The sequence below is a fragment of the Mesoplodon bidens genome (genome assembly GCF_964165515.1).
Source record: "Mesoplodon bidens genome assembly, chromosome: 3".
Classification (NCBI taxonomy): Eukaryota; Metazoa; Chordata; class Mammalia; order Artiodactyla; family Ziphiidae; genus Mesoplodon; species Mesoplodon bidens.
In genome coordinates this window covers 145698592-145725263 of record NC_138178.1, presented here as the reverse complement: position 1 = coordinate 145725263, position 26672 = coordinate 145698592, and the positions used below count along the sequence as shown (strand labels likewise).

The 26672-nt window shown below is 39.2% G+C and overlaps 1 protein-coding gene across 2 annotated transcripts in view; it reads right to left on the bottom strand.

Moving 5' to 3' along the window:
• Positions 1-26672, bottom strand: part of EXD2 (exonuclease 3'-5' domain containing 2) — a 92894-nt gene that overhangs the window by 47624 nt on the left and 18598 nt on the right. The window contains exon 1 of one of the 2 annotated variants that reach the window (XM_081226899.1): positions 11100-11188. The exons of the other annotated variant lie outside the window; for it this stretch is intronic. The gene's annotated coding sequence lies outside the window, so the exon portion shown is untranslated. Of the gene's footprint in view, positions 1-11099; positions 11189-26672 lie in introns of those variants that run through there. 2 annotated transcript variants of the gene reach the window in all.

Genomic DNA, 26672 nt, shown 5'->3' with positions numbered 1-26672 from the left:
TCTCTATATTGATATTTTAAGGTGAACTTTTTTATTGTAGTAAAACATAACATAACACAAAATTTACCATTTTAATCACTTTTAAGTGTAACATTCAGTGGCATAACTGCATTCACAAGGTTGTGCAACCATCACCACTATCCATTTCTAGAACTGCTTCATCATCCCAAACAAACTCTGTACTCATTAAACAATAACTTTTCATTCCTCCCTCCCCCAACTCTTGGTAACCTCTGTTATACTTTCTATCTCTATTAATTCCATATTGATTTTTTATATCTTTTTTTTTTTTTTTTTGCCGTGCCACGTGGCTTGCAGGATCTTAATTCCCTGACCAGGGATCAAACCTGTGCCCCCTGCACTGGATGCGCAGAGTCCTAACCACTGGACTGCCAGGGAATTCCCGATTTTTTACATCTTATGTTGAAATAATATTTTGGATATACTAGGTTAAATAAAACCTGTTAAAATTAAATTCACCTGTTTCTTTGTATACTTTTAATGTGGCTACTAGAAAGCTTTAAATTATTTATGGGGCTCACATTATATTTCTACTGGATAGCACTGTGCTAGAGCACAATGTGCAAGTAAGGAAACACAGAGGGATGATGCTAGAAGGAGTAGATACAGGTCAAGTTGTTAGGAGCCTTCTATTACCCTGAAAGATAACACCTTATAGGTAATGGAGAGCCAATAACAGACTTATAAGGGAAGTGACAAGTTCAGGCTCCTATTTCAAAGAACAGCATGGTGGCAGTGTGGGTGCTGGACTGCAGGAGGGCAAGGCTAGAGGCAGGGAGACCCGTTAGAAAACTCATAATAGCACAGCCAAGAGGGAAAGAAGATCCAAATCAGGGCAGAAGAAGGCAGACTGGAAAAGAACAGTTCCTAACAGAACGGTGGCATTGGAATCACCTGGATTAGTAAACAAGTCACAACTTTTACAACTTAAAATTTTGAAAGTTTGATGAATATAAAATCAATAGCTTTCCATACCCATTATAACAATATGAAGAAAATCCCATAGCAATATAAGCTGTTTTAAAACTACAAGCCACATGTTTTTTGTTTTATTTATTTATTTAGTTAGTTAGTTGCTCCAGGTCTTACCTGCGGCACGCAGGGTCCTTAGTTGCAGCTCAAGCACTACTTAGTTACAAACCCTTATTTGCAGCATGCATGTGGGATCTAGTTCCCTGACCAGGAATCGAATCCAGGCCCCCTGCGTTGGGAGCACAGAGTCATAACCACTGTCCAACGAGGGAAGTCCCACAAGCCACATGTATTTAAACAACAACCACATGTACACACAAACAAACCTAGGTGTAAACTCAACAAGAAATGTGCAAGATCAATACGAAGAAAAACAGAAAGCTTTACTGAAGATATAGAAGAAGACCTGAAGAGCAGAGATATATTATAGCAGCTGTCACTTACAGAGCACATATCATGTGCCAGGCTCTTTACATGCATACTCATGTATACTCATATATACATTACTCATTTAATCTTTTCAACAACCCTCTACAGAAGGTACTATAATTACCCTATTTTTCTTTAATAAACAAGAGATTGTTTTACAGAAATACTCAAAATAATGTAGTAAATTAAATACTAACTTAATTTTTTTTTAAAGTTTAAAAAAATGAACTGACAGACAGCAGAAGCAAGAACTACAATCGTGCAGCCTGTGGAACAAAAACCACATGCACAGAAAGACAGACAAGATGAAAAGGCAGAGGGCTATGTACCAGATGAAGGAACAAGACAAAACCCCAGAAAAACAACTAAATGAAGTGGAGATAGGCAACCCTCCAAAAAAAGAATTCAGAATAATGATAGTGAAGATGATCCAGGACCTCGGAAAAAGAACGGAGGCAAATATCAAGAAGATGCAAGAAATGTTTAACAAAGACCTAGAAGAATTAAAGAACAAATAAACAGAGATGAACAATACAATAACTGAAATGAAAACTACACTAGAAGGAATCAGTAGCAGAATAACTGAGGCAGAAGAACGGATAAGTGACCTGGAAGAGAGAATGGGGGAATACACTGCCACAGAACAGAATAAAGAAAAAAGAATGAAAAGAAATGAAGACAGCCTAAGAGACCTCTGGGACAACATTAAACGCAACAACATTCACATTATAGGGGTCCCAGAAGGAGAAGAGAGAGAGAAAGGACCCGAGAAAATATTTGAAGAGATTATAGTCAAAAAGTTCCCTAGGGGCTTCCCTGGTGGCACAGTGGTTGAGAGTCCGCCTGCCAATGCAGGGAACACGGGTTTGTGCCCCTGTCCGGGAAGAGACCACATGCCGCGGAGCGGCTGGGCCTATGAGCCATGTCCGCTGAGCCTGTGAGTCCGGAGCCTGTGCTCCGCAACGGGAGAGGCCACAACAGTGAGAGGCCCACGTACTGCAAAAAAAAAAAAAAAAAAAAAAAAAAAGTTCCCTAACTTGGGAAAGGAAATAGCCACCAAGTCCAGGAAGTGCAGAGAGGCCCAGGCAGGATAAACCCAAGGAGAAACATGCTGAGACACATACTAATCAAACTGACAAAAATTAAACACAAAGAAAAATTATTGAAAGCAGCAAGGGAAAAATGACAAATAACATACAAGGGAACTCCCATAAGGTTAACAGCTGATTTCTCAGCAGAAACTCTACAAGCCAGAAGGCAGTGGCATGACATATTTAAAGTGATGAAAGGAAAGAACCTACAACCAAGATTACTCTACCCAGCAAGGATCTCATTCAGATACGACAGAGAAATCAAAAGTTTCACAGACAAGCAAAAACTAAGAGAATCCAGCACCACCAAACCAGCTCTACAACAAATGCTAAAGGAACTTCTCTAAGTGGGAAACACAAGAGAAGAAAAAGACCTACAAAAGCCAACCCATAACAATTAAGAAAACGGTAATAGGAACATAATATCGATAATTACCTTAAACGTGAATGGATTAAATGCTCCAACCAAAAGACACAGGCTCGCTGAATGGATACAAAAACAACACCCATCTATATGCTGTCCACGAGAGACCCACTTCAGACCTAGGAACACATACAGACTGAAAGTGAGGAGATGGAAAAAGATATTCCATGCAAATGGAAATCAAAAGAAGGCTGGAGTAGCAATACTCATATCAGGTAAAACAGACTTTAAAATAAAGACTTCCTTGTTACAAGAGACAAGGAAGGACACTACATAATGATCAAGGGACCAATCCAAGAAGAAGATATAACAATTATAAATCTATATGCACCCAACATACGAGCACCTCAATACATAAGGCAACTGCTAACAGCTATAAAAGAGGAAATTGACAGTAACACAATAATAGTGGGGGACTTTAACACCTCACTTACACCAATGGACAGATCATCCAAACAGAAAATTAATAAGGAAACACAAGCTTTAAATGATACAATAGATTAGATAGATTTAATTGACAGTTATAGCACATTCCATCCAAAAACAGCAGATTACACTTTCTTCTCAAGTGCGCACAGAACATTCTCCAGGATAGATCACATCTTGGGTCACAGATCAAGCCTCAGTAAATTTAACAAAATGAAATCATATCAAGCATCTTTTCTGACCACAACGCTATGAGATTAGAAATCAAATACAGGGGAAAAGAACGTAAAAAACACAAACACATGGAGGCTAAACAATACATTACTAAATAACCAAGAGATCACTGAAGAAATCAAAGAGGAAATCAAAAAATACCTAGAGACCAATGACAACAAAAACACGATGATCCACAACCTATGGGATGCAGCAAAAGCAGTTCTAAGAGAGAAGTTTATAGCAATACAAGCCTACCTCAAGAAACAAGAAAAATCTCAAATAAACAATCAAACCTTACACCTAAAGGAACTAGAGAAAGAAGAACAAACAAAACCCAAAGTTAGCAGAAGGAAAGAAATCATAAAGATCAGAGCAGAAATAAATGAAATAGAAATCAAGAAAACAATGGCAAAGATCAATAAAACTAAAAGCTGGTTCTCCGAGAAGATAAACGAAATTGATAAACCATTAGCCACAACCATCAAGGAAAAGAGGGAGAGGACTCTAATCAAGAAAATTAGAAATGAAAAAGGAGAAGTTACAACAGACACCGCAGAAACACAAAGCATCCTAAGAGACTACTACAAGCAACTCTATGCCAATAAAATGGACAACCTGGAAGAAATGGACAAATTCTTAGAAAGGTATAACCTTCCAAGACTGAACCAGGAAGGAATACAAAATCTGAACAGACCAATCACAAGTAATGAAATTGAAACTGTGATTTAAAATCTGCCAACAAACAAAAGTCCAGGACCAGATGCCTTCACAGGTGAATTCTATCAAACATTTAGAGAAGAGCTAACACCAATCCTTCTCAAACTATTCCAAAAAATTGCAGAGGAAGGAACACTCCCAAACTCATTCTATGAGGCCACCATCACCCTGATACCAAAACCAGACAAAGCTCCTACAGAAAAAGACAATCAGAGACCAATACCACTCATGAATACAGATGCAAAAATCCTCAAGAAAATACTAGCAAACAGAATCCAACAACACATTAAAAGGATCATACACCATGATCAAGTGGGATTTATCCCAGGGATGCAAGGATTCTTCAATATACACAAATCAATCCATGTGATACACCATATTAACAAATTGAAGAAGAAAAACCATATGATTAACTCAATAGATGCAGAAAAAGCTTTTGACAAAATTCAACACAATTTATGATAAAAACTCTCCAGAAAGTGGGCATAGAAGGAACCTACCTCAACATAACAAAGGCCATATACGACAAACCCACAGCAAACATAATTCTTAATGGTGAAAAACTGAAAGCATTTCCTCTAAGATCAGGAACAAGACAAGGATGTCCACTCTCACCACTATTATTCAACATAGTTTTGGAAGTCCTAGGCACAGCAATCAGAGAAGAAAAGGAAATAAAAGGAATACAAATTGGAAAAGAAGAAGTAAACCTGTCACTGTTGGCAGATGACATGATACTATACACAGAGAATCCTAAAGATGCCACCAGAAAAGTACTAGAGGTAATCAATGAATCTGGTAAAGTTGCAGGATACAAAATTAATGCACAGAAATCTCTTGCATTCCTATACACTAATGATCAAAAATCTGAAAGAGAAATTAAGGAAACACTCCCATTTACCATTGCAACAAAAAGAATAAAATACCTAGGAATAAATCTACCTAGGGAGACAAAAGACCTGTATGCAGAAAACTATAAGACACTGATGAAAGAAATTAAAGATGATACAAACACATGGAGAGATATACCATGTTCTTGGATTGGAAGAATCAATATTGTGAAAATGACTATAGTACCCAAAGCAATCTACAGATTCAATGCAATCCTTATCAAATTACCAATGGCATTTTTTACAGAACTAGAACAAAAAATCTTAAAATTTGTATGAGGAAACAAAACACCCCAAATAACCAAAGCAGTCTTGAGGGAAAAAAACGGAGCTGGAGGAATCAGACTCCCTGACTTCAGACTATACTACAAAGCTACAGTAATCAAGACAATATGGTACTGGCGCAAAAACAGAAATATAGATCAATGGAACAGGATAGAAAGCCCAGAGAAAAACCTATGCACCTATGGTCAACGAATCTATGACAAAGGAAGCAAGGATACACACTGGAGAAAAGACAGTCTCTTCAATAAGTGGTGCTGGGAAAACTGGACAGCTACATGTAAAACAATGAAATTAGAACACTCCCTAACACCATACACAAAAATAAACTCAAAATGGATTACAGACCTAAATGTAAGATGGGACACTATCAACCTCTTAGAGGAAAACATAGGAAGAATACTCTTTGACATAAATCACAGCAAGATCTTTTTTGATCCCCCTCCTAGAGTAATGGAAATAAAAACAAAAAAACAAAGAAACAAAAAAATGAATTGACCATCAAAAAAGTGAAAAACCCATGGGATAGGAGAAAATATTTGCTAGTCATAGATCTCGTAAGGGCATGTATCTGGACTATATAAAAAACTCTTATGGGACTTCTCTGTTGACGCAATGGTTAAGAATCTGTCTGCTAATTCAGGGACACGAGAATCCCTGGTTCGGAAAGATCCCACATGCCGTGGGACAACTAAGCGCATGCGCCACAACTACCGAGCCTGCGCTCTAGAGTCCACATGCCGCTACTACTGAGCCCACGTGCTGCAACTACTGAGCTGCATGCTGCAACTACTGAAGCCCACATGCCTAGAGCCCGTGCTCTGTAACAAGAGAAGCCACCGCAATGAGAAGCCCACGCACCACAACAGAGAGTAGCCCTTGCTCACTGCAACTAGAGAAAGCCCGTGGGCAGCAAAGAAGATCCAACACGGCCCCCCCAATTTTTTTTAATAAAATAAAAATTTAAAAACTCATAACTCAATAATAAAAAGACAAACCATTTTAAAACAGGCAAGAATCTGAATAGACATTTCTTCAAAGAAGATATACAAATGGCCAATAAGCACATGAAAAGATGTTCAACATCATTAGGTATTAGGGAAATGCAAATCAAAACCACAATGAGATACTACTTCATACCCATGAGGATGGCTCTAATTAAAAAGACAGCTAATAAGTGCTGGCAATAATATGGAGAAATTAGAACTCTCATACATTGCTGATGTTGACAGAAAATAGTACAGCTGCTTTGGAAAATAAGCTGGGAGTTTCTCAAATGATTAAACATAGAGTTGCCATATGACCTAGCAATTCCACTCCTAAGTATAAATCCAAGAGGAATGAAAACACATGTCCACCCAATAGTTCATAGCACCATTATTCCTAAGAGCCAAAAAATGGAAACAAACCAAATGTCCATCAGCTCATGAATGGATAAATAAAATGTAGCATATCCATAATGTTATGGGTTGAATTGTGTTCCCCCAGAAGATATGTTAAAGTCCTCACCCCCATTACCTACAAATGTGACTTTATTTGGAAAAGGCCTTTGCATACCTAATTAAGTTAAAATGAGGTCCTGCTGGAGTAGAGTGAGCCCTTAATTCAATATAACTGGTGTCCTACGTGAAGGGGAGAAGAGACGCAGAGACAGACTTGCACAGAGAGAATTACAATGTGAAGACAGACACTCTGGGATGAAGGCCATGTGAAGAAAACAGAGGCAGAAGTTGTAGTTACACAGTTGCAGCCAAGGAATGCCAAAGAATGCCAAGGATTGCTGGCAACCCCCAGAAGCTAGAAAGAGGCAAGAAAGGATCCTCCCCTAGAGCCCTCAGAGAGAGCACAGTCCTGCTGACCCCTTGATTTTGGACTTTATAGCCTCCAGGGCTGTGAGAGAATACATTTGTTATTTTAAGCCACCCAGTTTGCGTTACTTCAGTACCGTATCCCTAGGAAACAAATACACCATATGATACAATTTTACTCACCAATATAAAGGAATGAGTACTGACACATGCTACACCATGGGTGAACCTTGAAAACATTATGCTAAGTGAAAGAAGCCAATCACAAAATACCACAAATTGTATGATTCCATTTATACAAAATATTTAGATCTATAAAGGCAGAAAGATTAGTGGCTCTCTAGGGCTAGGGTGTTGGGGAATGGGAAGGGGAGTGACTGCTAATAGGTATGGGATTCTTCGGGGGATGATAAAAATGTTCTAAAATTAGGTTGTAGTGATGGCTGCATAATTGTGAATATACTAAAAATCACTGAATTGTACACTTTAAACAACAAATTATGTGAATTACATCTCAATAAAGCCACTTTAAAAAAAACTACTTGAGGACTTCCCTGGTGGTGCAGTGGTTAAGAATCCACCTGCCAGTGCAGGAGACACGGGTTTGATCCCTGGTCCAGGAAGATCCCATGTGCCACGGAGCAACTAAGCCCATGCGCCACAACTACTGAGCCTGCACTCTAGAATCCGCGAGTCACAACTACTGAGCCCGTGTGCCACAACTACCGAGCCTGCGTGCCATAACTACTGAAGTCCCCGTGCCTAGAGCCTGTGCTCTGCAAAAGAAGCCACTGCAATGAGAAGCCCGTGCACCACAACGAAGAGTAGCCCCTGCTCGCCACAACTAGAGAAAGCCCGCACACAGCAATGAAGACCCAATGCAGCCAAAACAAAACAATAAAAAACAAAACAAAAAAACTACTTGACAAGCTGATTCTAAAATTAATCTGGGGGCTTCCCTGGTGGCGCAGTTGTTGAGAGTCCACCTGCTGACGCAGGGGACACGGGTTCGTGCCCCGGTCCAGGAAGATCCCACATGCGGCGGAGCGGCTAGGCCCATGAGCCATGGCCGCTGAGCCTGCGCGTCCGGAGCCTGTGCTTCGCAACGGGAGAGGCCACAACAGTGAGAGACCCACGCACCGCAAAAAAATAAAATAAAATAAAATAAATAACTTAATTAAATTAAATTAATCTGGAAAATAAATTGTAAGACTACCACCAAAACACTGATTAAATAATGAGTATGTGAGCTGATAAAGTATGACGTCCAATAAAATAACAATAAAAATAATTATGAGGACTATTTACACTACTAGATATCAAAGTATAATATATATTTGATATAGAATGTTATGGTATTGGTCCAGCAAAATAGAAAATTAGGACATAGAACAGAACAGAGTCCAGAAACAGACACTATGTGGGTGAGAAATTAGTACATGATAAATGCGGCATTTTAGATTAGTGGGTCAAGAATGGACTGATATTCAGAGTGACATTGTTTGGAAAGAGTAATGCACATACCATTTTCTCTCTCTCTCTCTCTCTCTCTCTCTCTCTCTCTCTCTCTCTCTCTCACACACACACACACACACACACACACAGGAATTAGAGAAAAACTCTACCATATAACAACTTACAGGAGAAAACATACTCATAAGAGAAAACTCTGCCTCAAGGTAGAACAGGGTTTTTCAACCTCAGCACTACTGACATTTTAGGCCAGAAAAATTCTTTGTTGTAGGGGCTTTTCTGTGCATTGTAGGATGTTTAACATCATCCCTGGCTTCTACCCACTAGATGACAACCAAAAAATGTCTCGTGACATTGCCAAGTTGCTCCTAGAAAGCAAAATAGCTCCCATTTGAGAACCACTGGGATAAGGAATGAAAGCCACAAAATACACAATATACATAGTAAAAGACTGATACATTTAAACATAAAATGTACAACTTTTGTTCTACAAAGATGCCATATGGTTAAAAGATAAGTAACAACTTTAAAATGCAGTATGTTGGGAATAAATATTTCAAACATATATGAATGATAAAAAGATTAATATCCTGAGTATATAAAACACTACCATATATAAAAGACAACCCAATAGAAATGAGACATTTCTCAAAAGAGGTAATACAAACAGCCAACAATCATGAAAAGATGCTCAATCTCGCCAATGACTAGAGAAATACAAATTAAAACACCAAGTTAGAGTCATTTTCCACCCATCAGATTGGCAAAAGTAAAAAAGATTGATATCATCAAATGTTTAAAAGAGCTGGGGAAATAGGTATGATTATACACTGTTGGGCAGTTTGGCATTAAACGTCCACACCTTCCTACCCACTAATTCCACCTGCAGGTTTCTATCCTTGACAAATGCTCACACAAGCACACAGATGCAGGTGGAAGGATATTCTCTGCGACACCGTGCCTAATGGTGAAAAACTGTAAGCAACCTATGGTATCTCACATACAATGGGATCTTAACACACTCTGGAATTTACAGAGCAGGTAGAACGAATATGCTAAATGTCTACGTATTGACAAAGAAAAAGTTCCAAGACCCATTTTTAAGCATAAAAAGTCTAGTTGTTGAAGAGGTACACTATGCCACATTTGTAAAAGTTTAACACAAAACCTTACATACTTATATGTACAAACACATATCAATAAATGTAAAGACAAAGAAATAGAAAAAACACCCCAAACTGATAACAGTTTTTACCTGGGGTCAAGAGATTAAAGAAAAGATGGAGATGTAAAGAGATAGGTCAAAGAGGATCTATTTTGTTTAAATTTTTGATATGATTGTATGCATGGACTACAACCAAAATAAATACAGAAGAATACATTTTTTAAAACAAACTCAACTTGACCAAAATTTATAATTCCTTCCCCCTCTTAAACCTCTTTTCTCTCGTACCTCGTAACTTTGATATTAACAAAACCTTTCAGTGCTGTTCCTTCTACCCTTGCAATGAAACTAAAAAAATACGGTATAGTGTTTTCAAGGAATGGGTATCTAAGGGAGTTTGCGTCCATTAATATACTAAAAGTTTATAAAGGTTTGGGTTTCGTTTATATTTAAACGAGCAGGTATCAATTTTGTAATAAATAATCATTAACGTTCTGGTTCTGATCTATTCCAGGGATGCGAAAAGGGAAAGAGGTGGCTCCCAGCAAGGCCCGGAGCAGCGGGTGTGGTCTGGGAGGAAAGAGGTGGTAACAATGGGGGCGGGGGACGAATGGAGGGGACCAAACTGTAACTGTGCACGCGGGCAACACGCAGCGCCCAAGGAGTTGCCAGATGCTGCGAGCGGTGCTTCCGTTTTAGCTAATTGGGTCAAGAAGCCACGAAGGCGAGGGGCGGGTGGTTGTGGGGTGGTGGTGGGATGAATTGGGAGATTGGGATTGACATATATGCACTAATATGTATAAAACGGATAACATAAGAACCTGCTGTATAAAAAATAAATTAAATTTAAAAAAAAAAGAAGCCACGAAGGTTTGGTATGTACTCCTATAGAGAGCAAAAGGGGGTCCGAGGAGGCGGCCAGGGAAGGGCATGGGAGGCCGTGGACCGAGGTGAGAGCCCTCGGAGTGCACCTGGGTGCTTAACCGCCCCCGCCACGGGCAAGCGGGGCGGGGAGAGGGGCAGGGCCAAGTCGCTTGGGGAAAACGAGGTCCCCGCAAGCAGTCGCCCCCGCACACGGAGACATCGCCAGCTTCCTGAGCCCTCTCCGCAATCCGCGCTGGAAACCCCCTCCGCCACTCGCACAAGTCTGGAGAAAAGCCTCCCCCGCCCCTGATCCTCGCTTACCTGCGGCCCTGGACCCCAACAGAACACCTGCGGCGCCTAACGTTGAAGAACTGGAACCTCTGTGGCCACCCTCGCGCATCCACCCGGATCCACTAGGACCGAAACCACTTCCGGTCCTGTGACTGGCTGAAGGGACAACCCCAGTCGGGGTGTACAAATGGACGACGCCATCTTGTACGGAAGCAGCTGGGGGCAGGTGGTGCCTCCCGAGTTTCTCCACTGCTGAACAAAAGATTTGTTAAAATTGGAAAGCCTTAACATCTTTTCAGATAAGTGGTGTTTTTGTTTTTGTTTCCGGGTGATATTTTTGTTTGTTTTGGTTTTAAAGAAAGAAGCCTCTGGAACCCTTACAAATGCAATCTGGGACATCTAACTGTCCTTACTAATTAGCTCCAGTAGTGTTTCTCCACTGCATAGGTACTCTTAACTGTTAAATGATGAAGGTAAATAGAAGAGACACTTGTTTAAATAATGTATTCCTCATTAGCAGCGCATTTTATACTACAGCCATTATAATAATTTATGCCATCTTTTATAATAACCACAATACCTTCCATTTATATTTTAAAACTTTCATTCACCCAGTCTTTATCAGCAACTGTTATTTGTGAGGCAGCTAATGTGTGCTATGTGCTGTTGCTTTGTCATAGAATGTGTAAAATAGGAGAAATGAGACGTGCATAAACAATATAAGGGATAATAATAGCTGCCATTTGATGACTGTGATCACAGTGTGCTAGGAACTTTGCAAAACGTTTTACATATTTTGTCTCATTTAATATTCATAACTTCACGAGACAGTAGTAGTATTAGTACCGCATCACCAACCCATCTGAAGAATGGCCACGAGCTGATCACTCACACCCACAACCCCTTTCCCACATGCTGTCTTTAAAAACCTTTCCCTGAAAGCCATCGGGAAGTTCAGATCTTTTGAGCCCTAGCTGCCTGGACCCTTGCTTGGTGTCTTGCAATAAATGCTGCACTTTCCTACACTACAATCCAGTGTCAGCCGATTGGCTTTACTATGCGCAGGTGAGCGGACCCAACTTTGGTTGGGTAACAAATGTAGTGATTACTCTTAGTGGGGTAGTGACTCTGGAAGAGAACATGGGGAGGTTCTTGAAGTGCTAATAATGTTCTGTTTCTTAATCTGAGTGCTGGTTTACATGTGTGTTCAGGTTTACATATTTATGTTGGTTTTCTGAATGCATACATACATCAATAAAAAGTGATGGGTCTTTTGGGGGGGGGTTTGGGTTTTTTTTTTTAATGAAAATAAAGGAGTGAAAAAAAGTTTATAAGCCCAAAGAAGAAAAAGAACAGGAGAGGCGATAATAGCAGTCAAACAAGTATCAGTATAATTTTAGAGGATAGAAATTAGATTAGAATGGAAAGATATATCATTTGAGGGATCCCATAATAAACTGTCTACATCCATAAGCAATCACCCTACATTTAAGGCCCAGTCAACAAGCCCCATCTATGCATAAATAATTTCCAGTCAACTTTTTAGTACTTCACTCTGTCTTAGTCCCTTTGGACTGTAATAACAAAATACCACTGACTGGGTAGCTTATAAACAACAGAAATTTATTTCTCACAGTCCATGATCTACATGCTGACAGATTTATTGTCTGGTGAGTGCCTACTTCCTGGTTTACAGACAGCTGTCTTTTCACTGTGTCCTCACTTAACCAAGGGTAGGGAGGTCTCTTGGGCTTTCTTTTTTTTTTTTTGCCACACCACACACCATGTGGGATCTGAGTTCCCCAACCAGGGATTGAACCTGCATCCCCTGCATTGGAAGGATGCAGTCTTAATCACTGGGAAGTCCTCTTGGGCCTCTTTTATAAGGCACTAATCCCACTCCCACCCTCATGACCTAATCACTTCTCAAAGGCCTCTGCCTCCTGATACCATTATGTTGGGAGTTAGTTTTCAACATATGAATTTTGAAGGGACACAAAACATTCAGCCTATAGCACTCTTAAATATGAAAAGACATCCAAGACTCACCAGTGATTGCAGGATTGTCTCCAACACTATTAATTAACATTTACTAAGGAACACATATAAACTCTGCACCCAGTATTTTGGGCACACACATACTTTAAAAACAAAGATTTAAGAAAATTAATTTTAATTTAGGCCATTGAACAACTTTCTACATACTGAAAAAAAAATGCTATCACACAGATCTCATTTTCTGACCACATTACAATTAAGTTAGAAATCAATAATAAAATGATTGTTTTTAAAACTCCATATATTTGGAGAATTTTTTTATTATTATTATTTTTTTTTTGCGGTACGCGGGCCTCTCACTGTTGTGACCTCTCCCACTGCAGAGCACAGGCTCCGGACGCGCAGGCTCAGCGGCCATGGCTCATGGGCCCAGCCACTCTGCGGCATGTGGGATCTTCCCGGACACGGGCATGAACCCGTGTCCCCTGCATCGGCAGGTGGACTCTCAACCACTGCGCCACCAGGGAAGCCCCTGGAGAATTTTTTTTAAAAAATCTTAGTAATTTAAAGCTCAGAAAAGAAATCCCAATGGAAATTTATAATATTAGATTTGAGAAGTAATAATAAATACTATACATATATGAAAATTTATAGGATACATGTAAATTGATAACCTTATATGCTTTTTACACTAGAAAATAAGAAAGACTAAAAATCAATTACATAAGTGGTCAGCTAATACATTAGAAAAAACAAAAGAATATATCCAAAATACTAGAAGGAAGAGGATAACAAAAATCAGAGAATAAATTAATAAAATAGAAAAAGATGTTATTCATATGGCCAACAAAACTAAGGTTAGATCTTTGAAAACACTAATGAAAAAAGTTCTGTGAGATTGATCCGATAGAAGAGAAATAACAACAAATAAATAGTACTAGGATTAGAAGGGGGAACATAACAAAATACAGCAGAGAGATAAGAAATTAGAAAATATAATGAATGACTTTATGCCAAAAATTTATTAGACAAGAGAATGAAAAGACAAGCCACAGACTTGGAGGAAATATCTGCAAAACACATATCTAATAAAGGACTGTTATACAGAATACAGAGAGAACTTTTGAAACTCAACAACCCAATTAAAAAGTGAGCAAAAGATCTGAATAGACATTTCAAAGAAGTTATATATATGATATCCAAAATGAGCATGTGAAAAGATGTTCAACATTACATGTTATTAGGGAATTGTAAATTAAAACAATAATGAGATACCCGTGTTTCATTGATTCTCTAAATTCTGTTAGAATGGCTAAAATCCAAACACTACAATGCCAAGTGCTGACAAGGATATGGAGCAACGGGAACTCTCATTCATTGCTGGCTGGAATGCAAAATGGTACAGCCACTTCTGAAGATACTTTGCCAGTTTCTTAACAAAGCTAAACATAGTTTTGCCATACAATCCAGCAATCATGCTCCTAGGTATTTACACAAATGAGTTGAAAACTTAATCCACACAAAAACTTGCACACAAATGTTTATAGCAGCTTTAGTCATAAATTGAAAGCAACCAAGATGTTCTTCAATAGGTGAATAGATAACAAAACTGTATTACATTCATACAATGGAATATTATTCAATGATAAAAAGAAATTTGCTATCAACCCATAAGAAGACGTGGAGGAACCTTAAATGCATATTGCTAAGTGAAAGAAGCCAGTCTGGGAAGGGTACATACTGTGCGATTCCAACTACATGATATTCTGGAAAAGGCAAAACTATGATGACAGTAAAAAGATCAGTGGTTGCCAGAGGTTCCTGGGGAGGAAGAGAGGGGTGTATACGTGGAGCACAGAGGGTTTTTAGGCCAGTGAATCTATTCTGTATGATACTGTAATGGTGGATACATGACATTATACATGTATTAAAACCCATAGAACTGTGTAACACAAGGAGAAAATCCTAAACTACGGACTTTAGTTAGTAATAATGTATCAATATTGGTTCATCAATTGTAACAAACATACCACACCAGTGGAAGATGTTAATAGAGAAACTGTGCATGTGTGGCATGGCGGGGGGAGTTGGGGGGAAGGCATATGGGAACTCGTGCTTTATGTTAGAATTTTCTCTGAACCTAAATCTGCTCTAGAAATAAAGTCAATTAACTACAAAAAAAAAAAAAAAAAGAGAGAGAGAGAAAGAGATCATGCTGTGAACTGCTTGATTTATCTAAAAATGGTTTATTCATTTATTGATTGATTCCAAGGACAAATTAATGCCAAGCATTAGGACATCATGTACAGAAAATTTAAGGGGAACTGTGGCAGAAGTGCTAGTGGCCTACCCAATATCCATTCTCCTCTCTACTTAGTAACAGAAGTCAGGGTATTAAATGCACTAAAAAATACATTTTTCTGTCTCCATTGTGAATAATTATGGTGGCCACGTGACTACGTTCTGGCCAATGAGGTATAAACAAGTTTTTGCATTGGACTTTGGGTAAAGTTACTAAAAAGGGGTGGGGGGTTGGTGGTTTGGGTTTTTTTTTTTTTTTTGCCTTTTCGTCATTACCCTTCTACTTCTTTCTTGCTGAGACTAGGACCTGATGGCTGGCACTCCACAGCCCTCTGCCACTGCAGTGGCACCTTGAAGATGGAAGCCAGGTACCTAGAAAGGTGGAGTGGAAAGGAGGAAGAAGCCTGGACCCCTGATTCCCTCTGTAGTCTGTACTAACCCTGAACTACCTACCTCTGGACTTCTTTTACATGAGAAAATAAATTAATTTTTTAAAGCCATGCAGTCAAGTCTTTGTTACTAGCAATAGAACCTAATCCCTAAGTGATACAGGACATGAAAGATACTAATAATGAATGCATGCCACCCAGGTCAACTTAAACCTGCTGAATACAGTGCCCAGTAGATGTACCATAAAGGTGGATACCCTTTACTGGATTTGTTTAGTGTCTTGAAGATAAAGGTCAAAACTTAGGCTCTTTCTGAATATCCTATTTCCTTCCATTGAAATTCTATTGCTCCTTTCTGCCTGCTGGTCACATCTATAAACTTTTGTAATATTATTAGGTACTATACAGATTATAAAAATATGTAGCTATGCACTCAAGAAGCTTACAGCTAGTTGGAAACACAAAAAGACTATTTGTCAGCAAGTGAGAAAAGGTATCCTTTTTTGGTGGTTTAGAGAATCAGAACTTTTTTTTTCTCTTAAGGAGCTGGAATGAGACTACCTCTTGGGAAAGATGCCTGAATTCATTTAGAAGAAATTCATGAAGCCTCCTTAGAGTGAGGGTGAGACACATACATCCCCCAGTGAGACAAGTTCATCTAACAGTAGGGGTTGAAAGGCTGAAAGGCTGAATCTTCCTGGGAGAAAGATACCTCGGAGGAGACACTTTGGGAGAGAAAGAGTGTTTAAAGTGTTCGGGGATGTGAGTTTAAGTTCTTTATGCGGGGTCTGGGGGTGCGTGTTATGCAACTTCATCTTCTCTCCCTCCTAGGTAGGTTTCCATTAAGTCTATATTGTTCTCTAATGCTTTTGTTCCAGTAGATTCTTTGGAGGAATTTGAATAGGTGTTGAATTTTGCATCCAGGTTTGCAAGAGGAAAAGACAAAGGTTATTTTGGGTTTTCTGGAGCTGGGGGGAAAGTGTAGACTCTAGCCTCTAGATCACAGAGAAAAGAGCACAGAAGGAGAACTCCAGTTAAAGGTGACAGACTGAGCCACATATAAGTCCACTTCCTCCTGAAATCCCTCTTAAAAAATGGGAAAACACAAAGCTTCAAGGTAAAAAGATATAGAAAAAGATGAAGGCCACCGAAATGAGAAAAAACAGAAGCTATTTACTCAGAACTTGCTGTGGCAGGGAGTCAGCCACCATCACTTGTGTTTGGCAAAGACTCAAAGGCAGGCAGAGAAGTGGGAAATCTTTATAGTGAAAACAAGGGAAGGCTTTAGATATTCTCTGAATGGAGTTCATTGTCATGGGGAAGCCAGGGATAGGCTAAATGGAAGCCAGGCTTCTTCTGTGATTGTTTTGGCTTTCTCTGTTTGGTCCTGTGTTGGAAGTGGGGGCAAGATATAAGGAAGCTGACTCACTGACACTTCTGGGCTGACTGCCCCAGAGGCTGGTTGGCTGCCGTGGAGGTTAGGGGTCAATGTTCTATTGTCATACGTGGTATGGCTATTTGTCCATTTGTATAGTCAGTCTCTCACGGAACAGGACATAAAATCACATCTGTCAAAGGACAGGCTAAGAGCAAACCTGCTTTGTCCCAGAGAACCACCAAAAGACTCGAGAATTGGCAGCACCAGGTACCTCAAGAAGCAGGTAAAAGTTAGGACTAAAAGCACAATAATTGGTTAAAAGTCTACTTCGGAAGCAGACCACAAGCTCCTGCCTAGCTCCCAAGTCATTCCCCTATGGGCCCCTGCAGAAGGTTTAGGATTGATTCCCTGGAGAGGGTAGAGGTTACCGTATCTAGTTAAGGATAGGGGTGCCATGCTAATAATATGAGAATTCAGTGAAAAGCACTTCTTTCGAGACTCCTGCATTACTCTCTCACATCAGCAACCAATGTTAGAAGCCAAGTGTTGCAGAAAAATTTTCAGATAATTTTGATATGAGCATGTATCAAAATTTCATTATCATCTTGCAATAAGGAAGAAGCTCTGTAGTAGGATATGGGAGAAAGTGTGAAATACTTTTAAATGGACCAAAAGATTACTGGGAAATTGGAAACTATGCATTGTTTTAAATATACTCTTGCCACTTATCAGATTCTATGGGATTTATGCCTTTTACTGACTTTGAACTGTTTTACAGAACTGAAGAGATATAAGCTAATGTGTAAAAAAAACTAATAGTAATGCAAATAATTATTGTCTTTATATTTGCGAATAAATTCTGTTAGGTGAAGCTTCTATTGACGTCCCTGCCCCCCACATCCTCCAATAAGCGAGCTTTGCATCTATTAAGAAAATTGGTTTCAACATTTCCCATGGGCTTAGATACTTGTCTGGTCTTTGGATTTTCCTTTGAACTGATTGTAACATCTTTTCCAATTCCCTCATTAATTAATGAGTTAAATTAAATCTTTGACACATTCATTTCATATCTGCACCTCTCATGATTTTTTAAAAACTATTATAATTTAAGAAGTTAAATTCAAAGATTTACTTTTGGTAGGGATATCTGAGAGGAAGAGATTGGTTAGAAAATCATTTTAGAGTAGATACAAAAAAGAAAAGTATATTTGGTAACAGTCACTATACTCTTAACTGAAGGGTGAGTGAGTGCATAACTGGTTTCTCAGAAGTTATAATCCCATTAGTTGTGAGCATTTAATCAGAAATTCTAATTTCTTCCTGGAAAGAGGTTGTAAATTACATTACGCAAAAATTGCATCTTGGTCCTAGTTTGGACTTTTTTCTTTTACAGATGATGATTCCCAAATCTCCGGTCCAAAGCTGTGTCTCTAAATACTTATTATACCAATGCTACTCAAAATACTGGGCTGAAATGAGCAAATGACCTTGCTATGGAATGTAAATCAGCATTCTGCTTCCTTCACTGAAAAATCTTCCAACAAAAAGGTGAAGGGAACTTAACATGGTGCTTGCTGACATAGGTAGTTTACACTCTGGCACAAGCTTTTATCTTGTTGAGGATTGATAAAAACAGACTGCACAAAAGGGTGGTATGTACCAAAAATGGAATATTATTCAGCCTTAGAAAGGAATTAAATTATAATACATGCTACAACATGGATGAACCTTGAACACATCATGCTAAGTGAATAAGCCTAACACAAAAGGACAAATAATGTATGATTTCACCTATATGAAGTAGCTAGAACAGTCAGATTCATGGTGGTGGCCAGGGGCTGGGGGAAGGAGGAATGGGGAGTCATTGTTTAATGGTACAGAGTTTCAGTTTAGGATGATGAAAAAGTTCTGGAGATAGATAGTGATGACAGTCGCAAAGCAATATGAATGTAATATAACTAATGCCACAGAACTGTACACTTAAAAATGGTTAAAATGGTCAATTTTAACATATTTTATATATTTATTTACCTGCCACAATTTAAAACATGATTAAAATGATAAATTTTATCTTGTGTATTTTGCCACAATTTTTAAAAATTGCATACTAGCTAATCCAGAGACTACACTTTGAATTATACTATATTAGACTCCCGGTTTCTCAAGCTAAATTTATCAATCCCAACAGGTTTTTTCACTCACTACAAGCTACCTCCTCTCTACTCCCCACTCCGCATATATTCTACCTCTTTCTCCACTATTCATTTGGTTACTAATACAAGAAACCTGTGAAATGTTCTAGGCTCCTTCCTCTCCCTCATCTTTTTTGTATGTAATCTAATAATGGTTGTCTAACTATGCTGATTGTAAAGAAATTGTTCCTCAGCTTCAAACCTTCCCACCTCTGCTCTCTCTTTTGGTGCTGGGCTAGGTCTCTGCAATTCACATACTTCCTTTGCCAGCCTGGCTCTCCGTTAGGTTCTGCCAATAGTGGGAGATCAGAGACAGAAATAAGGGAGAAAGGACTTGCTCCTTCCTGTTCACTGCCTGTTTCTATCAGTGTCACCCAGGCAACAGTTCTTCATGCCAGCAGCAGCGGTTTGTTCCAGCTTTGGACTTCTTTCCATATTCCCAGAAGGAGACTTATCACATTCCTCAGAGATACCAGTACCAGCTAGCCAGCCACCCTCCTCAGCGGTCTGAGTCCTGACAGACCTCAGGACTCAGGTCCCTCCTCTGAGCCACTGAGGTACCAGTATAAGGTCAGTACAAGGCAGCATGTTCTCCTCAGGGTCTGGATTCCACCTAAGACCCTTCTTTCAAGTGCTTGGTCCCAACAACCCCAACCTTGACCTTTTATTTCTCCATCTACTGCTTGCAGTTTCTACTTTCTCTGTTTCAATTTCCCTTTTCAATTCTCCAACATCTGTGATAGCTCTAATAACTCTTTGTGTTAATTTCCTCAGATAACTGCTGCAGTTTATGTTTCTTTATTGAATCCTAACTAATACAGAAAATAGTCTAAGAGTGGTTCTAAGAAACAGACTTTCAGATATAGGATTTCGGGTTGATTTGATCATATCCTTAAATTCAAACTCAATGTTGAGCAACTCGTCAACGGGAAATGAGATGTAATGACATCATAAGTAATCAATTTATCACCTCTAGTCATTTGTGTTGAAGTGCTCACTAACGCAAATGCTTTGGAGCCATATTTGACTGATGGTAATGGTGACTATAACAACTGCAGGTTGGGAGTGACTTTATTTGCACGCACTGAAGAACTTACATAAAGAAATGAAAAGTTCAAGTCATTAAACATTCAGTCCAAGGCACGACAAAAGCTTCTATGGCAGCCCTAAAAGAACCCCTTAGTTTTTGTACCTGAAGGCTAAATCAAACGTAAAATTTAATTGTGCAGGTTTCAGAATTACAACAGAAGTTGATTTCATAGCCTTGCCAAAACTCTAGTGAAAGATGGAGAATTGTTTGGGAAGGGTGTGACACTGAAACTTGGAATGGGGACATTAGGAACACAAACAAAGTTAAGATTCTAGAATGCCCAAATCTCTCCAGTAGAAACAGCCCTTCATCCCTTGCTTAAAAGTCCTGTAATTATATCATCTGCAGGATGTCTATTTTCCCCACGTTTCACTCCAACCACTCACTGTTAGCTGTAGGTCAGGGTTTCTCAATGGCTGTGGATAATTCTTTGTTGTGAGATGTCCTGTGCATTGTAAGATATTTAGCAGCATTCTTGACCTCTATCCACTAGATCCAGTAGCAGCTTCCCCAGCCTGAGTTGTGACAACCAAAAATATTTCCAGACATTTCCAAATGTACCCTTGGAGGAAAAAATCATCCCCAGCTGAGGACCACTGCTCTAGATCCATAACCAGGGTCAGATCGCAACATTTTCCACGGTCTGACTGGGAAGAAATGACTTGTACTTAATATTGCAATACTTTGCTGATTTATATTTGCAGAAACTTGGAGAATATGTGGAAGAATGGATTCTTCCTTTCCAAGAAGGAAATAAACAAAGAAGACAGAATGTAATATTAGATTTGGTTGAATTGTTGATGTGGGCACTCATCACAATTCTAGATTTAATGTGTTTTCTGTGCAGCTGGAAATGACTCTAACAGTTGGCTGACTGAAACTGTATTTTAGTAGTGGCCTATATTCAATAAAGTTGAGATGCAAAACCTTCCTGGCATACTTAGAAGGAATCCAAAGGCTTAAGGAGATAGAAATGTTGGAGTGGATCTATCATGTATGAACTGCCACCCCCTCACTCTCTCATCTGAGAAATCCCAGAGGACACTCCCTTCTCTAAAGCACTGAGAAATACATTAGTGAATGGGCACCAGTATCCTTGTAAACTATTTGGTGACTGTTTTCTGTAGACAGGTTTCATGAAGGGAGAAGTTATAGTTGAGATGGGTTCCCTGATTGCAGTGGAGATGTTGGGATCCTGAAGTAGCAGAGGTCAGAGACTGTGAATGAAGAGACAATGTGTGGACTTCCTTCCAAAGAGTACAGCAAGGAACGAGGAGGAAAAAAGAGTCACTTTACAGTGTTGAAACTTGACAAATGCTACCTCAGCCAGGCTATCAAGGCAGTAAGTCATGCTGACAGTACATACTTGCCTAAATAAACTAGGGCTGCCATAACAAGACAGCTTAGACTGGATGGTTTAAAGAATAGAAATCTATTTTCTCACAGTTCTGAAGGCTATGCCAGCCAATTCTGTTTCTGCTGAGACCTCTTTTCCTGACTTGTATATGGCCACCTTCTCACTGTGTCCTCACATGATGGAGAGAGAGAGCTCTCTGGTATCTCTTCTTATAAGGGCACTAATCCTATAGGATCAGGGCCCCTCCATTATTACTTCTTTTAACCTTAATTACCTCCTATAGGCCCTATCTCCAAAAACAGTCAAATTGGGGCTTAGGGCTTCAACATATGAATTTGGGGAGAGGGGACAGGGGATGACACAATTCAGTCCATATAATACCCTTGATATAATTTGATGAAAATGCACTTTACCTCTGTGGCCTCTCCCCAAAACACATAACCCCAGTCTAATCATGAGATAAACATCAAACAAATCCCAGTTGAGTGACGTTCTACAGAATACTTGACCAGTACTCTTCAAAACTGCCAAGGTCATCAGAAACAATGAAAAGTCTGAGAAACTGTCACAACCAAGAGGAACGTAAGAAGACATGTCAACTGAATGTAAAGTGGATCCCCTGATGAGATCCTGGAACACAAATGTAATCTGATGTATGGATTTTAATAATAATGTAATGATATTGGTTCATTAATTATGACAAATGTACTGTACTAAGATAAGATGTTAATAATAGAGGAAATTGGGTATGGGGTGTATAGGAACTCTTTAATCTACCTTCACAAGTTTTCTGTAATCTGAAATGTTACTGGAGTTCCACTTATGGTATGTCCTAGTAAGCTCCTGTACTGGACTAGACATGGACTCTAGACAAAATACACCACAAGCCAACTCTCTAAAGGCACTGGGAGTGAAAAAAAAAAGCAGATAGATTCTGACAGGAGGTCAACACCTACAAGATAGCAATAGCATGGGATGAATTTTCTATCTTTTATAATAGTCTTTAACCTGAAGGCAGGCTTCATCCAGAGTTACTTAGAGTGCTAAAACACTGATAGAAAATTCACAGTCTTTCTGAAAAACCAGAGGAGAGAGTTGGAGGGACCCACATCTGCTGGACAATGAGAGGAGAATCCAAGAAAGGAGTGAACTAGACAGAGGGAGCCACATAATTTGTGTTTAAACACTGTTCAACTTCTGGTAAACCGCTGAATTGCATATTTTCAGGGCAGACTGCAAGCAGCCCAACCAAAGATAAAACAACTGAACTGAAATTTGTGCTGCAGCCCAAAAACAGTTTGCAGTTTGAATCATCCCTAATGGCATGCTAAAACAAACAACCACCAGCACAACAAAACTGACACTCTTTTAAAAAAAAAACTATCAGACATCTAATAGAGACTACATAGAATTTAGTCTCCACAACAATTCAAAATTACTTGACATATGAGGAAATAAGATGATGTATTACATCTTCTTCTCAAGAGAAAAGACAATCAACAGAGAGGGATACCAACATGATACAGTTGCTGCAATTAGCAGACTTTTTTTTTTTTTTTTTTGCGGTACGCGGGCCTCTCACTGTTGTGGCCTCTCCCGTTGTGGAGCACAGGCTCTGGACGCACAGGCTCAGCGGCCATGGCTCATGGGCCTAGCTGCTCCGTGGCATGTGGGATCTTCCCTGACCGGGGCATGAACCTGTGTCCCCTGCATCAGCAGGCGGACTCTCAACCACTGCACCACCAGGGAAGCCCTAGCAAAGATTTTAAGCCAGATATTATAGCCATTTTAAATGATAAAAAGGAAAAATGTCCATAATGTACAGAAGGATAGGACATCTCAGCAGACAAATTGAAATGATAGAAAAGAACCAAATGGAAATTTCAGAACTAAAAAAAAAATTTCTGAAATAAAAAATTCACTGTAATGCTGTGGAGCAACTAAGCCCGTGTGCCACAGCTACTGAGCCTGTGCTCTAGAACCCACGAGCCACAACTACTGAGCCCACGTGCCACAACTACTGAAGCCCGTGCACCTAGAGCCCATGCTCTGGAACAAGAGAAGCCACTGTAATGAGAAGCCCGTGCACCACAACGAAGAGTAGCCCCCGCTCACTGCAACTAGAGAAAGCCCATGCACAGCAACAAAGACCCACCACAGCCAAAAATAAATAAATAAATGTATTAAAAAAAATTCACTGGATAAAAGTAACAGCAGAGTAGAGTTGACCAAAGAGTCAGTTTAACTTGAAGACAGGTTAATAGGAATGATCCAATATGAAAAACAGAAATGAAAAATCATTGGAAAGAAAATGAACAGAGCTTCAGAGGTCACAGAAAACATAAAAAAAATCGAATGTATATTAAACTGAAGTCTCAGAAGGAGAGGAGAGAAAAAGAGACAGAAAACAATATTTGAAGGTACAATGATCAAATGATCAAAAATTTCCCAAATTTGTGGATGGACATACATTTACAGGCCCAAAGATTTCAGTAAATCCCAAGCTGTGTAAATTCAAAGAAAACCATGCCTAGGCATAGTATATTCAAACTGCTGAAAACCAGAAAAAGAGCATGTCCTGAAAACAGCAAGAGAAAAATGACTCATTACATACAAGAGAATGATGAATCAAAAAACTACTAATTTTCACCAGAAACAATGGAGGACAGAAGACAGTGGACTGACATTTTTTCAGTGCTAAAAGAAGACACTGACGACCCATAATTCTATACCTAGGGAGAACATCCTTAAGAATGAAGGCAAAATAAAAACTTTAAGATTAAAAAAAAAGTTTTAAGAATCTATCACCAGCAAGACTGTACTACAAGAAATACTAAAGGAAGTTCTTTGGACTAAAAAGAAATGATACGTGGCATAAAATCAGCTCTTTAGGAGGAATGAGGGGCATCAGAAATTATATATATCTGGGTAAACAGACAAGAGATTTTTTCCCACTCATAGTTAAAAAACAAAAACAAAAACAAAATCGTATGACTGTTTAAAGCAAAAATTGTCTTGTTGGGTTTATAACATTTGTAGCTGTAATACGTAAGATAACTATAGCATAAAGGATGGGGAATAGAAAATTGATATGTAGACTTGCAAGTCTTCTACATTCTATGTAAAGTGGTAAAATATTAACTAAGTAGACTGGGAAAAGTTAAGGATGTAGGACTTCCCTGGTGGCGCAGTGGTTAAGAATCTGCCTGCCAATGCAGGGGACACAGGTTCGAGCCCTGGTCCAGGAAGATCCCACATGCCGTGGAGCAACAAAGCCCGTGCGCCACAACTACTGAGCCTGCGTTCTAGAGTCCATGAGCCACAACTACTGAGCCAGCATGCCACAACTATTGAAGCCCATGTACCTAGAGCCTGTGCTCCACAACAAGGGAAGCCACCGCAACAAGAAGCCCGTGCACTGCAACGAAGAGTAGTCCCCGCTTGCCGCAACTAGGGGAAGCCCACACGCAGCAATGAAGACCCAACACAGTCAGAACTAAAAATAAATAAAAATTAATTAATTAATTAATTAAAAAAATTTAAGGATGTAAAGAGAAATACCAGAACAGGGACTTCCCTGGTGGTGAAGTGTTAAGACTAGCAGAGTTAAGTCTCCACGCTCCCAAGGCAGGAGGCCTGGGTTTGATCCCTGCTCAGGTAACCAGATCCCACATGCATGCTGCAACTAAGAGTTTGCATACCACAACTAAGGAGCCTGTCTGCCACAACTAAGACACGGCACAACAAAATAAATATTTTAAAAACAAATAAACAAAAATTTAAAATTTCTAAAAAAAAGAAATACCTAGAACAACTTTTAAAAAATGTTTATTTTATTCATTTATTTATTTGGCTGTGCCAGGTCTTAGTTGTGGCACAAGGGATCTTCGTTGTGGCATGCGGGATCTTTTAGTTAAGGCATGTGGGATCTAGTTCCCTGACCAGGGATCGAACCTGGGCCCCCTGCACTGGGAACACAGAGTCTTACCCACTGGACCACCAGGGAAGTCCCTAGAACAACTATTAAAAATGTAATGTAAAGAGGTATAGCTAAAATGTCAATAGATAAATTAAAATTAAATTTTAAAATATTTAAATAGTTGAAAAGAAGACAAAAAGGAAAAAAAGAGGCACAAAAAATCAGAGGAGACAAATAGAAAACAAATGATAAAATAGAAGGCCAAAATCCAAACATGTTAATAATTACGTTAAATGTTGATATATTAAACACTTCAACTGACAGGCAGAATTGCTTCATAAAAAGGCAAACTACACTATTTACTACCTATAAAATATACACTTAAAAATATAAAGACAGATAGTTTGAAAGTAAATAGAAAAAGACATGCAAACAGTAAGTGTAAGAAAGTGGAGTGGCTGTATTAATATCAGATAAAACAGATTTTAAGATAAAAAGTACTACAGGAGATAAAAGGGGGCATTTTGTAATAACAAAAGGGTCAATATATTGGAAGTCATAACAATTATAAATGTGTATATTCCTAATAACAGAGCTTCCAAATATATGAAACAAAAATTAACAGAATTAAAAGGGAGGGGACTTCCCTGGTGGTGCAGTGGTTAAGAATCCACCTGCCAACGTGGGGGATATGGGTTTGATCCCTGGTCCAGGAAGATCCCACATGCCGCAGAGCAACTAACCCATGCACCACAACTACTGAGCCTGCACTCTAGAGCCCACGAGCCACAACTACTGAGCCCTTGTGCCACAACTACTGAAGCCCTCGTGCATAGAGCCTGTGCTCCACAACAAGAGAAGCCACTGCAGTGAGAAGCCTGTGCACCACAACAAAGAGTAGCTCTCGCTCACCACAACTAGAGAAAGCCCGTGCACAGCAACAAAGACCCACTGCAGCCAAAAATAAATAAATAAAATA